Here is a 16,435-nt window from a genome sequence, read left to right as displayed (position 1 = left end):
GAAAACTTAAATAATGGCATGGCTTAATCAGAATTGTGAAAAAAGATCACCACGTCCCAGTGTATAAAACATCATGAGGGACTGGTGCTGTGGCTCACTTGGTTAATCCTCTGCCTGCGGCACCAGCATCCCATATGGGTGCTGGTTCTAGTCCCGGCTGCTCCTCTTCCAGTCCAGCTCTCGGCTGTGGCCTGGGATAGCAGTGGAGGATGGCCCAAGTGCTTGGGCCACTGCACCTCCATGGGAGGCCAGGAGGAAGCACTTGGCTCCTGGCTTCAGATTGGTGCAGCGCCTGCCGTAGTGGCCATTTGGGGAGTGAACCAATGGAAGGAAGACCTTTCTCTATGTCTCTCTCTCTCTCACTGTCTATAACTCTACCTGTCAAATAAATTATAAAAAAATCATGAAAAAAGAACACTTACTTCTAGATAGAAATTTGAGCAAGTGAGATTTTGACAAATAAAATAACTTTGACTTAATTTGAGGCATATTCATATAAAGGTTCAGTTTCTCTTTCATATTTGTCTATGTCCAAGTGTGTCTATGTCCCAGACTATCACTGATAAATTAAAATCTTATTTTATAATTTGTACACCTTATCATTTATAAGAGCCAGGGTTTAGTAAGTAACCAGACTTCATAAATCCTCTCCCTCTTAAGATCCATGCATGTCTTAAAGTAAAAAAGAAAATGTAGTGATTCACAACTTCCTTCCAAAATGAAAAATGCAGACCCAATATACAGTAACCAGACTCATATCTGAGGCTGCTCACTACAGCAGGCTCAGAAAGGAGCAGCTGGACTGACCATCAGGGATCACTGAGTATCAGCACACCTGAGCAAAGAACCTGATTTAGATTTCCACCTGTACAGTTCAAGGACCAAACACTCTTTGTAGAGGAAAAAGTATGAAAATGTAAAGGTTACCAAAGGAACTACAGGGGCCAGAGTTGTGGTGCAGTAGGTTAATCCTCCACCTGTGGTGCCAGCATCCCATATGGGTGCCAGTTCTAGTCCCAGCTGCTCCTCTTCTGATCCAGCTCTCTGCTGTGGCCTAGCAGAGAAGTAGAAGATGGTCCAAGCACCCCTGCACTTGTGAGGGAGATCCAGAGGAAAATCCTGGCTCCTGGCTTCAGATCAGCTCAGCTCTGGTCATTGCGGCCATTTTGGGAGTGAACCAGTGAACGGAAGACCTTTCTCTCTGTCTCTCCTTCTCACTGTAACTCTACCTAACAAATAAATAAATAAAATCTCTCTAACAAAGGAACTACTTGTGCCAGAAAGAGATCTAGTACATTGATTCTGAAATGAGAAAAGTTACTAAAAATAAATAATTGTAGGAATCATAGGTTATTGATGCATTAGCAGTGAGTAGATCAAGTAATTGAAGTTCTGAATGCAAGAACAGAGAGAAGTATTAATCATCATGAGGATGGATGGAGTAATTTTCCAAGCTGAAAAAGTAAGTATACCCCCTTCCCTACAAAACCAAATTATGCATCAGGAAAAAATGTGATAGAAGGACATTGATATATCCAGATTCAATATGTTTAAATTTATGTTTAACTCTGTAAAATAACAAAGTAGAAAACAAAGAAGTAATCAAAGAACTATGTGAGAAGTCTCGAACATAAAAATGGTTTGTTTATAGACAGAAAGCACTGACATGATATCCTCAGTGTCAGGAAAATTTGAGAAAGATTACCTAGTTTTGTTCAAAAAAGCACCCCTCCATTGAGAAAGAGAGAGCGAGAAAGAGAGGTAGGTAGAGAGAGAGATGTCTTCCATCTGCTGGTTCACTCTCCAATTGGCCACAACAGCTGGAGTTGTGCCGATCCCAAGCCAGGAGCCAGGAGCCAGGAGCCAGGAACCAAGAGCTCCTGGGTCTTCCCCATGGGTGGAGGGGCCCAATGACTTGGTCCATCTTGTACTGCTTTCCCAGGCCATAGCAGAGAGCTGGATTGGAAGTGGATCAGCCAGGTCTTGAGCTGGCGCCCATATGGGATGCTGGCACTTCAGGCCAGGGCACTGCTCCGCAGCACTGGCCCCTGGTCCTTTCATACATCTGGGCTCAACTGAGCAGTAGCCTACCCCTCAGTATCACCTAAGCTACTGACTACTGTGGTCTTTTCTCATTCTGAGTGTGCACCTGAATTTATCCTTCTCATTTCTTCCATATTTATTCTGTTGCTTTTCTGGAAAGAGAGAATGCCACCAAACAGTGATGCATCATATTTGTAGGGCTTGATTATACCTCATCATGCTACAGTGCAATTTACTGTTACAAAATAAATGCAAAGAATAGATCTGTTTAATCTGTTTCTCAACAATTAAGAAGTAGTGGAATAAATAATTTTGGAATATATAAATGGGAAAATTCTCTCAACCATATCTGAAAATAAAACCTGACATCAGTGATTACAATTGTATAACTGATTATTGTGCTCCCAACCAGATTGACAGTAATGAGAACAAATAAATTATACAGAAATGAATAAATAAAAAACTTATGCAATAGTGTCATATTACAGCGTATTTTCCCAGAAAATATGTTAAAGTATGTGAATTTTCTTTCTGGTTGATGAAGACCCTCAATTTTGCTTTGCCATAGAGTATTTAACATAATTTCAAAGATTACTTGTTTGTTCAAATGTGAAATATATTTATACATGTAATGATTTAGTTTCATACCTCTAAAACTTTTAATGAAAACATCATTAATAAAACAGTTGAATGAAAATATCTTAATTAAAAAAAACTGGGCTATAATGCCTATAAACTAACCATGAATAATTGCATACCTGTCAAACTACAATTTTCACCTTAATTCCAAAAATGTTATGAACTTTTTAATGGAGTACTTTGATGAACTTGAAGATACCATGCTGAATTTAAATGACCATGAGATACAAAATCAGAGAAATCATATTTCTCATCATTATTGCAACCCATAGTATAATATTCAACTCTTCTCAAATTCTGATTATTTTCTGTCTGTAGGTGGGATAGTTGACTCTGAGTTGAGATTTGAGCTTGTACTAATGACTATAAATGGGTGGAATGGATAGCATTTCAGGCTCAAGTGTTCAGATGGCATTGGAACTTCTAGGCATATTTATAAGATTTGGTTTTCTAACTGTAACATTTTCCAACTGTAACTGTTTTCTCTAGTTATTAAGTTAATAGTTATGATTTGTCAAAAATTGTGAAATACTGAAATTCTATGTTACCTTGACAGGAATAAACATTCTGGGAGTTATGTAACTCCACAAAAATTATTTTTACTCTGAATATGTTTGAAATATGCAGCCCTATGCATGTATGGTCTACTTGGAATGAGTTTTATTCTGTGTGTGTATATCTCACTAACTAAAGTTAGTTTCAAAGATAACAGGGCAACACAGTGCATTATTTTTGCTTTATTCTCTATCATCTACACATTAAAGTAAGGGATAAGAAAGTCAGTATTACTGTTCAGATACTGCTTTATTTGTCTTCAGAGAAGTTATCAAAGCACTCTGGAGGTTTCCCACTATTTAAGAAACATAGAATAATTTATAAACTATCATGTTTATAAAAAGTGAGGTGTTTTTTCTATCCAATTTTTGCTGATTTTAAGATAAGCATGTATCATTATACTGCTGGTATCAAAGAGAAAGCACTTTCTGTAACCGATCTAATTTTTCTAGTCTCTATAAAAGTGATGCAAACATTTTACAAGATTATTTCAGAAGCAAAAGAAAAGTGAACATGTAAGCAAATGGGTATGCAATTTTCTCTCTTGCGTAAGACTGCTTGGATTCCATGAGCTGCCCCTACTAGTACCAGCAAAAGGGCAGTGCTCAGGGGCCAGGCTCAACATAGTCTGATAAAGTTGTCAGGATGATAAGTAATTTTCCCCCGAGTAAGCCCAACAGTTAGTTCAATATATTTTTTTAACAGGGCAGGTGATTGGCACAACAGTTCAGATGCCACTTTTGATACCTGTGTGTCGTATTAGATTGCATGCTTTGAGTCCCAGCTCCTTTGCTTTCTTTTTTTTTTTACCAGAACATCACGTAAATTTATTTCAGATGTAACAGCAATGTTAAAATTGACAAGTTTAAACTTTACTGCACCAAGTAAACTTAGCCATTAAGTATTTTTTTAAAAGTTATTCCCTCCAAAAAACTGAGGGAGCTTTTCTTTTTTCCACCATCACATATCAAAGTTTCCCAATAGTTCTCTTTTTGGAGGACTTTCAATTGATGAGTAACTGCCTTTGAGATACATTTCAGAACTTCTTTCCTCAAATGAAAACTAATCTGGACAAATTATATATTGCATAGATTTCTCTACAGATACTTTTATTTAGAACCCAAATGGAAATACTCTACAGTAAAATTTTGACTGTTTTTCTCACAGTAAGAACTATCTGTCCTGAAAAAATATGAATATATACTGTGATCTTTCAGTTAACACAAGTATTGTTTGACTTTAAAGATAATTTTTGCCATATATCAGATAATCAAATCAACATGTCCTCCACCTAGCGGCACCGGCACATGGGGTTCTAGTCCCGGTCAGGGCGCCGGATTCTGTCCCGGTTGCCCCTCTTCCATGCCAGCTCTCTGCTGTGGCCCAAGAGTGCAGTGGAGGATGGCCCAAGTGCTTGGGCTCTGCACCCCATGGGAGACCAGGATAAGTACTTGGCTCCTGCCTTCGGATCAGCGCGGTGCGCCCGATGCAGCGCACCGGCTGCAGCGGCCATTGGAGGGTGAACCAACGGCAAAGGAAGACCTTTCTCTCTGTCTCTCTCTCACTGTCAACTCTGTCAAAAAAAATTAACATGTGACATTACATAAGACTTTACTGATTCATAGGCATATGAACTAGACCTAGCTTCTTCCTGTTCCACGTCCTCTTCCTCTGTAAGTGGATAGAATACAAGTTTGATGTAGGACAATTAACCCTTTATATTTACAATTTAGATTAAGTCACTGACTAGTGTGGAAAAAGAAATTCTATAATGACAGGGAGCCTAAACACTCAATTCAAAAATTTTTTCTTCCATAAATAACATGAAGTTAATAATGAGGCAGCTATTTGGTTTTTCAATATCAACATTTAGGGATACATTCATAGGACAAATTAGACAGTCCAGGTGAAATAGCTATAGAAATAGAGGCAATGTCATTTATATATCAAAATCTATTTTGGGAGCCGGCACTGTGGCACAGCAGGTTAATGCCCTGGCCTGAAGTGCCAGCATCCCATATGGACACCAGTTCTAGTCCTGGCTACTCCTCTCCCCATCCAGTTCTCTGCTATGGCCTGGGATAGCAGTAGAATAAGGCCCAAGTTCTTGGGCCCCTGTACCCATGTGGGAGACCCGAAGGAAGCTCCTGGCTCCTGGCTTTGGATCAGCGCAGCTCTGGCCATTGTGGTCATCTGGGGAGAGAACCAGTGGATGGAAAACCTCTCTCTGTCTTTACCTTTCTCTATAACTCTGTCTTTCAAGTAAAATAAAATAAATCTTTTTTAAAAAAATCTATCTTGATATCTGGAAGTTTACAAAAAAGCTGAATTCTTCAAACTAATTATGCCTTTCGTGACTCAAGCACTCTTTTTGGCAAGACCAAGCTGAAACTTATCCATGAATATAAAGGTGCTTACTAATAAACTTTTCTTCTAACCTTAGATTTGGGCTATTTAAACATTTAAGAAACTGATACCCTAAAAACCAGTATGGTTCTTTCTACATTTAACTATCCGGAGTTTAGAACCCTATAAACTCACTCATCAATTATCTTTCTTTTCTTTATTATTCTTGACACTCAATTAAGTCTGGCAAAGTCTACTGTACTTTGTACTTTCACATTCTCAAACAAAAACTGAACATTATAAAGTGTACATAAGCACTTTGCATAATAATTGTCACTTAACATATTTGGAGATGAAACCTCATACCAGCACTTACATAACAGCATAAGTATTATGAATCAATATTCCACTTAAGTCCAAGCCCTGTACACTGTTTCAAAGTTTAATGAGAGCATGTTTGGGATCATCAGTACTGGCAATCTGTTCTAAATATGGGAGGTGGGGCTATGGGAGGAAAACAGGAATATTTCAGATATCTCCCATCTCACAAGTTATCAATCTGTCAAAGTCACTCCCTAAGTGCCGAGAAACTATCTGGCATAAACCAGTGTTATCAGTAGACTAGGTCACAGTGATGTCTGCATTATTAACACTTTGTACTTCTACTTTTCAAAGAATAGAAGCACTATGTTTAACAACTCCCCTTCCCCAAATCCTTCAACTCAAAATACATAGGCACAGAGTCTAAGCAAATCTGAGATGTTCTCCAACAGATAAGGAATAGCACAGCTATGTTATTCTCAAAAATACTGTGTAGATATTCTTACCTGTATTAGCAAATGATTGGTGGTCACACTTTTAACAGCCTGCATTAATCAACATTAAATGCATTTATTGTGTCACAAGTACATCTATGCTTCCTTTTAGGTTATTTTTTAATATGTCCAAGAAGAAACATCTGCTTCAGGATTATTTAAGGGCATTGAGCTAGAAGGACACCAACTCCATTTTTAATATTAAACTATTACTGGATTTACTGAAGAAAAAGAACAAGAGAAAAGACTTAAATCACAACAAACCTCTTTAGATCAGTTAAAGGCCATATCTCTAGCTGGGATATTGAAAAAAATTAACCTCACCAGCCCAGCTCTCAAAGTTAATGCCACTAGTAACAATCAACAGCAGGAAAAACAAACCTGCCAACAAGCCCACTCATTAGCAAAAAAGCAGTTTAATTCAAATACTTAAAGTATAACACCACCTACCCAAACTGCCCCATCCACCAACAAGAGAAAAAATAAATTGCTTTAGAAACCAAAATAAACTTAGTTCTTCTAGCAAGGATAACAGTGGTTCAACTCCTGAGAGTGATCAGAAGGAGTAAAGGTGGAGTGAAGGCAATGCCAAGGGATTAATACCACAAATAGTCTTTAAAAATTCAAAGTACCACAAACATGCTAAACTTATCTATGAATTAGAGAACAAGATATTGCTGCTGCTTCTTTTTGTCTTTTGAAATGAAAGGTTTTGTAGGCTCTGACCTTCAATGTGAAAGCAGGACATTAAAAAAATCAGCTAAAATATCTGAAATTATTTGACACCCAAAATTTTGGGACCATATATCTTAACTGTGAAACTATACATATCTATCTTCTCTTTCCTTCAATCAAACCACCTTACAAAAAATAAGAGAACTGAAACAATCCAAACATGATTATTTTTGAAAGTCCTTGAAATAATGAAGCTTCTAGAAGAAAGGAAAGAAAGGAGGAGAAACAAGAACAAGGAAGGAAGAAAGCTTTAAAAGAAGGGGGTGGGAATCAATGGGTCTTTCTTTTATTTGGCGACAAGCAAGTGCAAGAAAATTCATTTGTAATTTGGTCAGTTGTCTGTCTTTTGCACATTTGCATTCTGACCAGAAGGGACTTTGAGGTTTTTCTGTAGCATGTGAGCGTCCTCTGCTGGCTCTATCCTCTTAGAGTAGTTCTTTGTCTCAATAATCTCAAAGTCAAACTTCCTGTAGAAGTCAATTGCCAACTCATTGCTGATCTGGGCATGCAGAAAATTTTGTCAAAAGTGCCATCTTTTTCACAGATGTTTAGGATGTGATTTAACATTTTCATTCCTATTCCTAGCCTTTGGTTAGGTGCCAGACATCCTAGTGTCATGATGTAAAGCCTCTTCTGATTCTGTGAATGATCTACCTACAGCAAATTGCACCTACAGCAATATCATTGAATTAGGCAAGTTTGCTAACTCTCCACCCTCTAGCACAACCTTGTAGAACTTGTCATTGTAGCTGACTGGAAAGATGAGTTGGTTCAATCTCTTCAACTGTTTAATATTGTGTGGTGTCACATCTCCTAGCTCGATCTGGCTACCTTACATCTTCCCCACCTGCTGAGGCTGTAGTTACCACCACTATCAACGCTGTCGTTGTGGCCGCCCAGAGCCCTCAGCACCCTCAGCTCAGGCCACTCAACCTCACCAGCCGGCCTCCTCGCTTAGGAGCACAGCCCTGAGCCTCCAGAGGGGGTGGGAGGTGTCTCCTGCCACCACGAGGGTGCCTGTGCTGCCCCACCCATGCACCCATCCTTTGCTTTCTATCACACTCCATGTTAATGTGCACTCATGTACTTGTATCTTTGCCACCCACGTAGAAGACTAAGACAGGGTTTCAAGTTTCTAACTTCAGTTTGGTTCATCCCTGGCTGTTATGAATATTTGAGGTAGGGAACCAAATGAAAGATCTGTAACTCAACTGTCTGTGGCTTAAAAATACAGTGAAAAACACTTTATTTGAAAAAAAATTTAAATCTTCCTTTGAAAAACAAATAAAAATTAAAAACACTTTATTTGGAAAACAAATGGAAATTAAAAATGAAATAAAAATTCTGGATGGTATAATAAAATCTAAGGTATTTTAAAAAAAACCAGCAAAACCTTCAAGACCAAAAACCATGAATGATGGGAAAAAGTTAAGTGTTTATAGTGATGTTTTCAGCTAACTTGAATGAGAAGGCAATAACAACTGCTCAAAAGTTGATCTGAAAATTTGAGTGTGGTGAGAACCAAAGGTAATAAATTAAGAATATAGCATCACACAAGTAATAGAATGAATATATGCTTACAAAATACTTTTTCTTAAAATAGGATTAAAAGCATAGAAAAAGTACATGTAGGAAAAGGAATAAATGTAGATTTAAGGTTTATTTTAGGTCTTTGCTTGCATATACCTATTTGTGAATGAGAATCATATACAGGACTCATATGAGACTACTGTAACCACACCATTTGCTGCCCCCTCAGTATTTTCTTTATTCTCAATACTTTTCAAATCATCGATATATCTAGCCAAATTCCTGAGCATCATTGATTTATATTCTTAGTATTTATGGAGTGTGATAATAAATTTTTGAGACAATTTTGTATTAGAACCAGCAGAGAGTTTAGAATAGTGTGAGAGCAGGGAGATGCTTAAAATAGTCTTTTTCTTTTGAGTTTTATCTAATTGGACTTTCAAAAAATAAAGTTTAAGCAAATAATTATCTTAAAGTGTTTTTAATGGATATTGGAAATGCTGATTCATATCAGTCACTAGTTAAATATCTTCGTTGTCCCAACTTGGAGGAGTGAATGTTTAGATTATACTCATATAAAAGGTTGCCTAATAGATTTTGTAATGCCCTTCAAAAAGCTTACTGACACCATTTTGCCCTCAATTGGAAAATGAAATCTATGAAAATGAAGGATAATTATGTATGTGTGGATTATCCATAAGACATCTGTAAAGTTTATTCCCTGAAATCTCAATAAGCAAAGTTTTCCTCATTTGGACTGTTTTGTCTTGGCTTTCTTTCCCTGTTAGTGTGCATCAGTTAAATCAGTGTGCATCAGTTAAATCAGTGTGCATCCTGTAGACTCCCATGTCTTCTCTTGTTAAATGAGGGCTGGTTTAGATTGGCACTTTTCTACATAGGATTTCAGATTTCTAAGTGTACATTAAGGTCGTTTTGGGGATCTGTGTGCTTGGGTCAAAATTTGAAAGAACTTAATTGCTGTAGTTGCTTAATTGCAACTAAAATGTTAGCATCTTTGACATTAATAGTATTGCTAAGTATTGTTTTTGAGTCTTATTGTTCCTCATTTTATTCTTGTTGGATTTGGCTGCTTTGAAAATTTACAGGATGAAACAGAAACATCAGACTGTTGCAACTGAAGGTTTAGGTATTGTTTATTTCATCATAAATTGTATGTGTGTCAGCAGTGCTGGTATTTCTGTTGCTTTGTGTTTACATGCAACCAAATTTCACATAAAAGAGACAACTGGCAATAGGTGCATATCAGCATAGACAGCAATACAAATAGTGAAATTTGGCACCCCGAGTTTATTGATAATCAATGCCAAATATTTATGAGAGAAAGGAAAATCAACATCTTTAACTTCCATTCAATGAAGTTTCTGATTTAAAAGTCCAAGCTTTGGGGCCTAGCACAGAGCCATAGCAGGTAGAGCTGGCACTGTACTATTGGAATCTCATATGTGTGCTGGTTTGCTCCTTGGGCCCTGCACCCGCATGGGACACCAGGAGAAGCACCTGGCTCCTGGCTTCGGATCAGTGCGGTGCGCCGGCTGCAGTGCGCCAGCCATGGCGGCCATTGGAGGGTGAACCAACGGTAAAGGAAGACCTTTCTCTCTTTCTCTCTCTCTGTCCACTCTTCCTGTCAAAATTTAAAAAAAAAGATATTTACTTTGTACAAAAAAATTTAAATCAAGGCAGTTTTTTTCTTAGTATATATTTTCTATTAATTTTTAAGACTCATATCATCCCAGATCTCATAATGAAAATGCAGCATTTCTTTTTCCTATATGAGAACATTCTATGAGCAGCACAGTTATATGATTTCATAAATATTTATTTTTGTCCAGCAGTGCATTTCTACCCAATTTAATGAAGAATGATTACTTCACTTTTTCCACATGTCAGACATGTCCAAGGAACAAAGCAGGACAAATGACTGGATCCGGTTTTTAGCCCATTTCTGACATTTAGTCTTGCACATTTGCTATAAAATTTCATTGACTTACTGGAAACAAAGGCCAGTTGTCCCAAATCCCACCTCATTGTCATCTTTGTTCTGAATTCTCTTAATTTGTCCTTGAATATTTTATTCTATATTGAAAATCCTTCAGAAATGCAATTTTTTTTACTTTTATTTAATGAATATAAATTTCCAAAGTACAGAATATTGATTACAATGGCCTCCCCCATAACATCCCTCCAACCCGCCACCCTCCCCTTATTCACTGCCTCTCCCCTTCCATTCACATCAAGATTCATTTTCGATTCTCTTTATATACAGAAGATCAGTTTAGCATACATTAAGTAAAGATTTCAACAGTTTGCTCCCACACAGAAACATAAAGTGAAAAATACTGTTTGAGTACTAGTTATAGCATTAAATCTCAATGTACAGCACTCTAAGGACAAAGATCCTACATGAGGAGTAAGTGCACAGTGACTCCTGTTGTTGACTTAACAAATTGATACTCTTGTTTATGGCATCAGTAATCACCCTAGGCTCTTGTCATGAGCTGCCAAGGCTATGGAAGCCCCCTGAGTTCACTGACTCTGATCATTTTTAAACAAGGCCATGGTCAAAGTGGAAGTTCTGTTCTCCCTTCAGAGAAAGGTACCTCCTTCTTTGACGACCCATTCTTTCCACTGGGATCTCACTCGTGGAGATCTTTCATTTAGGATATTTTTCCCCCAAGAGTGCCTTGGCTTTCCATGCCTGAAATACTCTCATGGGCATTTCAGCCGGATTCGCATGCCTTAAAGGCTGATTATGAGGCCAGAGTGCTGTTAGGACATTTGCCATTCTATGGGTCTGCTGTGTATCTCACTTCCCATGTTGGACCATTCTCTCCCTTTTTTATTCTATCAGCTAGTATTTACAGACACTATTCTTGTTTATGTGATTCCTTTGGTTCTTAGTCCTATCATTATGATCAATTGTGAACAGAAATTGATCACTGGGACTAGTGAGATGGCATTGGTACATGCCACCTTGATGGGATTGAAGTCGAATCCCCTGGTATGTTTCTAACTCTACTGTTTGAGGTAAGTCAGCTTGAGCATGTCCCGAATTGCACATCTCTTCCCTCTCTTATTCCCACTCTTATATTTAACAGCAATCACTTTTCAGTTAAGTTTCAGCACTTAAGAAGAATTGTGTATTGATTACAGTATTCAACCAAAAGTATTAAGTAGAACAAACAAAAAAAATACTAAGAGGGATAAGATATTAAGCTGCTCATCAACAGTCAGGGTGAGGGCTGACTCTGATCAAGTCACCATTTCTCATAGTGTTCATTTCACTTTAACAGGTTTCCTTTTTGGTGCTCAGTTAGTTGTCACCTATCAAGGAGAACAAGTGGTATTTGTCCCTTTGGGATTGGCTTATTTCACTCAACATAATGTTTTCCAAATTCCTAACAGGGATCACTTTTCAGTTAAAATTTAAACACCTAAGAATAATTGTGTGTTAATTACAGAGTTCAACCAATAGTACTAGAACAAAAAAAATACTAAAAGGGATAAAGTATTACATTGTACATCAACCGTCAGGACAAGAGCTGATCAAGTCATTGTTTCTCACAGTGTCCATTTCACTTCAACAAGTTTCCCCTTTGGTGCTCAGTTAGTTGTCACCAATCAGGGAGAACATATATTTGTCCCTTTGGGACTGGCTTAATTCACTCAGCATGATGTTTTCCAAATTCCTCCATCTTGTTGCAAAGGACTGGGTTTCGTTGTTTTTGACTGCTGTATAGTATTCGATAGAGTACATGTCCCATAATTTCTTTATCCAGTCTACTGTTGATGGGCATTTGGGTTGGTTCCAAGTCTTAGCTATTGTGAATTGAGCTGCAATAAACATTAATGTGCAGACTGCTTTTTTGTTTGCCAATTTCATTTCCCACTTCCCCAAGGAGTGGGATGGCTGGGTTGAATGGTAGGGTTATATTCAGGTTTCTGAGGAATCTCCAGACTGACTTCCATAGTGGCTTAACCAGTTTGCATTCCCACCAACAGTGGGTTAGTGTCCCTTTTTCCCCACATCCTCTCCAGCATCTATTGTTGGTAGATTTCTGAATGTGAGCCATTCTAACTGGGGTGAGGTGGAACCTCATTGTGGTTTTGATTTGCATTTCCCTGATTGCTAGTGATCTTGAACATTTTTTCATATGTCTGCTGGCCATTTGGATTTACAGCAAAATCTTTATAAGTTCAAGTTAAATGTTTGATTGGAAGACAATGTGTTTATGCAATATCACACATTGCACTGCTACCAAGACAGTACCTTCTAGATAAAATGTAGGGTGTCCTCATACTGTGTGGAACCTAATCAAACTAAAATTTATGTTGTTTAACTGAAATTCAAATTCAGCTGAGTGCCATCTTCCTATATCTGATCATTTTGTTCAAATGACATACGAAAGCTTCTCACGTTAACTAATGAAATGATGATAAACTGCTGCCTATACTGTATCCTTATGATTATTTCCCCCTTATAACATAAAATAAGAAAATTCTGTATGTCAAGTAAGTTGAATCACATTTTGAAAACTCCAAGCAATCAACTGAGAAAAACTACACAACTGGGACCAGCGCCATGATTCACTTGGTTAATTATCCGCCTGAGGCGCCAGCATCCCATATGGGCACCAGGTTCTAGTCCTGGTTGTTCCTCTTCCATTCCAGCTCTCTGCTGTGGCCCAGGAAGGTAGTGGAGAATGGCCCAGGTGCTTGGGCTCCTGTACCCGCATGGGAGACCAGGAGGAAGCACCTGGCTCTCGGCTTCGGATCTGCCTAGCTCTGGCCCGTAGTGGCCATTTTGGGGGGTGAACCAACAGAAGGAAGACCTTTCTCTCTGTCTCTCTCACTAACTCTGTCAAATAAATTTTTTTTGACAGGCAGAGTGGACAGTGAGAGAGAGAGACAGAGAGAAAGGTCTTCCTTTTTGCCGTTGGTTCACCCTCCAATGGCCGCCGCGCGCTGCGGCCGGCGCACCGCGCTGATCCGATGGCAGGAGCCAGGAGCCAGGTGCTTTTCCTGGTCTCCCATGTGGGTGCAGGGCCCAAGCACCTGGACCATCCTCCACTGCACTCCCTGGCCACAGCAGAGAGCTGGCCTGGAAGAGGGGCAACCGGGACAGAATCTGGCGCCCCAACCGGGACTAGAACCCAGTGTGCCGGCGCCGCTAGGCTGAGGATTAGCCTAGTGAGCCGCAGCGCCGGCCTCTGTCAAATAAATTTTAAAAAAAATTTACACAGTCAAAATTTCTGGTCCAAAATTACAGGCACACTCCAAACTTCTAAGGAAGCAAAAAAAAAAAAAAAAGTTTCCCAGGCCTATGAAAAGTGCACATAAACAGATATTTTAAAATTTCTTTTGTGAAACTAACATTACATCCATGATGAGGCAAATGGGCCAGGATTTGAAATAATTTTTTAAAAGCATCCCTTTCATAAACATAGATACAAATATGCTAAGCAAAGTATTATAAAATAGTAAATAAAATCATGTATGAAAATATAATAGATAAAATGCAAGCGAGAGATAATAAAAAATACAAGATTTGTTAAATTACCAAACAAGTCATCCAAACAGGTGAAAAATACAAAAAGGAAATCGTATGATCAGTAAGATTACATGTTGAAAAGCATTTAATAAAATTCAGCATCAAGTGAAAAAATACTTGCTATCAGTAAAAATAAACAAAAAGTGACTTTCTCAATCTGGTCAAGACCAAAGGGAACCTGCAACAAACAACAACTAATACAGCATCACTGAAAAATTTTTTCCCTGAAAGTAAGCCTGGATCAGGATGCTGCCACTGTTTATCTTCAACTTCCTACTGGAAGGTAGTCAGGAAAATAAAATGGTAAAAAGTAAAGATAATTTCTAAGGAATAAAATTGTCATATAGGATGACACTTATATAAAGATAATTCATGAAAATCTAAACAAATACAAATAATAAATAAATCTAATGAGATTACTAGAAACATTTCCACTAATTACTAAGTACCAGCAAGAGATAAATAGAAAATAATATTAAAGGACAAGAAGCAGACTAGCAAACAAATATCAACAGGAGAGATACAAGAAAAAAAGGATTAAATAATGTAATAATTGTTAACATTCTTAAAATAAATATTAAAAACACCACAAATGACACCATGGAGATGTGAGTCATAAATAAGAAGAAAAGCAAAAGGCCCAGAAGCCAATAAACAGCCATTACTCTCTAACTCACCCTAAGCAGGTTACTGCAGCCTCAGGTGGGATTCTCCCAGGAAGACCCGTGGGGAGGCAGGAGGGTCCCAGCAGGTGGCAGGATCCCGCTGGTGAAAGGGTGCAGCCTGGAGGAGGCCCTTGGCCCCTGTCCCAGGCCTCACCTCTCTGCTTATCTGGAGCGGCCTGGAGTTCCCGTCCCTGCTATGGAGGATGCTGATTTGTTGCTTCTTTTGTGAGGTCTGTGCTGACTGCTATGCGAGCTGTCCAATCAGGCCCGGTGGAGTAAACACTACGTAATCTTGCGGGATTTTGACGCCATAGTAGTCCGGTTCCGCCGCTGAGAGAGGCCCAAGGAGCGCATTCTGCTGGGAACCTCTGAAGTAAAGAAGACGTCCGCTGTGCTCTGACCGTTCACCGCGGGACACCACCCATTTCTGATCCCTACAAACAGTGAGTGTGTGGGGTCGGGAGTCCAGAGTAGGGGAAGGTGGACCTGGTAAGCACGCAGACAGGATACGGGGCTCCCAGAGGTCGTCTCTGGAATCTGTGGGGCCCATCCTGGCTGGCACAATGCTTCCCTGGGTCCCCTCTGGCCCTCAAGGTGGGGCTGGACTGGCACCTGGAACCCCTTGAGTCCTGGCCTTTACCTGCTCTCAGAGACTTCTGGGCCCCCGGGCCATCTGTGCGATTGCAGCCCTGCGTCTCCCTGATTTTGCAGTGGGGACTGGAGTGGTCACCAGGGAGAGGCTGGGCTGTGTGTATGGGGTTCCCGCAGGGCAGGAGCTGTCGTTTATGGGTCTTCAATTCCTCTATTCTTCCCAGAGTTTCTTGATCTCTTTATAGATTCTGCAAATTAATCCTTTATCAGTTTCATAGTTCGCCTATATTTTCTCCCATTCTTTCGGTTTCCTCTTCACTTTGCTGAGTGTTACTTTTGCAGTGCAAAAGCTTCTTAATTTGAAGTAATCCCATTTGCCAATTTTGGCTTTGACTACCTGTGCTTCTGGGGACTTTTCCAAGAAGTATTTCCCTATGCCAATGTCTTACAGAGTTTCCCCAATATTCTCTAGTAATTGGAAGGTGTCTGGTTGTAGATTTGTGTCTTTGATCCATTTTAAGTGGATTTTTGTGTAAGGTGTAAGGGAAGGGTCTTACTTCATACTTCTGCATGTGGAGATCCAGTTTTCCCAGTACCATTTATTGAAGAGACTGTGCTGGCTCCAGGGGAGCTTCTTTGCCAAAGATTATTTGGTTGTAGATGCATGGATTGGTTTCTGGAGTTTATATTCTGTCCCATATATTTTTTGCCAATACCAGGCTGTTTTGATTATAATTGCCTTGTAATATGTCTTAGAATCTGTTATTGTGATGTCTCCAGCTTTGTTTGTGTTGTATAAGATTGATTTAGGTATTTCAGGTCTGTTGTGTTTCTATGAGTTTTAGCCTCCTTTTTGTCTAAATGCCATTGGTATTTTGATTGGGATCACATTGAATCTGTAAATTGTTTTTGGTAGTATGGGCATTTAGTGATATTATTTATTCCAA

General features: G+C 39.0%; 2 long non-coding RNA genes and 1 pseudogene across 2 annotated transcripts in view; 1 reads left to right on the top strand and 2 right to left on the bottom strand.

Annotated features, from left to right (window-relative positions):
* LOC138846306 (uncharacterized) overlaps window positions 1–15,636 on the bottom strand; it is a 49,578-nt gene extending 33,942 nt beyond the window's left edge. The window contains exon 1 of the long non-coding RNA XR_011383775.1: window positions 14,910–15,636. This is a non-coding gene — a long non-coding RNA (uncharacterized lncRNA). The remainder of the gene's footprint in view (window positions 1–14,909) is intronic.
* LOC138846305 (uncharacterized) overlaps window positions 1–16,435 on the top strand; it is a 561,128-nt gene that overhangs the window by 226,684 nt on the left and 318,009 nt on the right. The gene's annotated exons all lie outside the window — the stretch shown is intronic.
* On the bottom strand, window positions 7–7,971 carry LOC138846300 (N-alpha-acetyltransferase 50 pseudogene; annotated as a pseudogene).

Source organism: Oryctolagus cuniculus, chromosome 17, assembly GCF_964237555.1.
Source record: "Oryctolagus cuniculus chromosome 17, mOryCun1.1, whole genome shotgun sequence".
Taxonomy (NCBI): domain Eukaryota; kingdom Metazoa; phylum Chordata; class Mammalia; order Lagomorpha; family Leporidae; genus Oryctolagus; species Oryctolagus cuniculus.
Note: the sequence above shows the minus strand (reverse complement) of the source record. Positions and strands in the feature narration are given on the sequence as shown.